Below are 648 nucleotides of genomic sequence, written 5' to 3'. Positions count from 1 at the left end.
TTCACAGAGGTTAACTCATATTCTAGGAATTCAAGAGACAGAATGACAGGAAAATAAATTTTGAGACTGGGTGTCTGACACTATGTAGCATGTAGATCTTTTTGTCCCATTAAAACAAAATAATTTTATATTTGCAACTGCAGCATTTTGTATAAAACTAAAACACTTTTTTAAAATATTTGTTATCTCCCTTTTAAAAAGAATTGGAAGTGGAATCTCACCACTCATTCATTGATAATTATTTCATTTTTCTTAGAATTGTCTTAATTGAGAAGTATTAACACAGAGCAGTTCTGAAATCAAACCGCTTGGCTTGGGGACTTCCCTGGTGGTCCAGTGGGTAAGACTCTGCACTCCCAATGCAGGGGGCCCGGGTTCAATCCCTGGTCAGGGAACTAGATCCCACATGCATGCCGCAACTAAGAAGTGTACATGCCGCAACTAAGACCCAGCACAGCCTAAATAAATATGTTTTTAAAAAAACAATAACAGGGCTTCCCTGGTGGCGCAATGGTTGAGAGTCCACCTGCCGATGCAGGGGACACGCGTTCGTGCCCCGGTCCGGGAAGATCCCACATGCCGCGGAGCAGCTGCGCCCGTGAGCCATGGCCGCTGAGCCTGCGCATCCGGAGCCTGTGCTCCGCAACA

General features: G+C 44.8%; 1 non-coding gene across 1 annotated transcript; it reads left to right on the top strand.

Moving 5' to 3' along the window:
- Positions 1-322: 322 nt before the first annotated feature.
- Positions 323-395, top strand: TRNAG-CCC (transfer RNA glycine (anticodon CCC)). The gene has a single exon. It is a non-coding gene; the product is annotated as a tRNA-Gly (tRNA).
- The last annotated feature ends 253 nt before the right edge of the window (positions 396-648 follow it).

Source organism: Lagenorhynchus albirostris, chromosome 17, assembly GCF_949774975.1.
Source record: "Lagenorhynchus albirostris chromosome 17, mLagAlb1.1, whole genome shotgun sequence".
Taxonomy (NCBI): Eukaryota; Metazoa; Chordata; class Mammalia; order Artiodactyla; family Delphinidae; genus Lagenorhynchus; species Lagenorhynchus albirostris.
The sequence above is the reverse complement of the archived record's forward strand: the minus strand, read 5'-3'. Positions and strand labels throughout refer to the sequence as shown.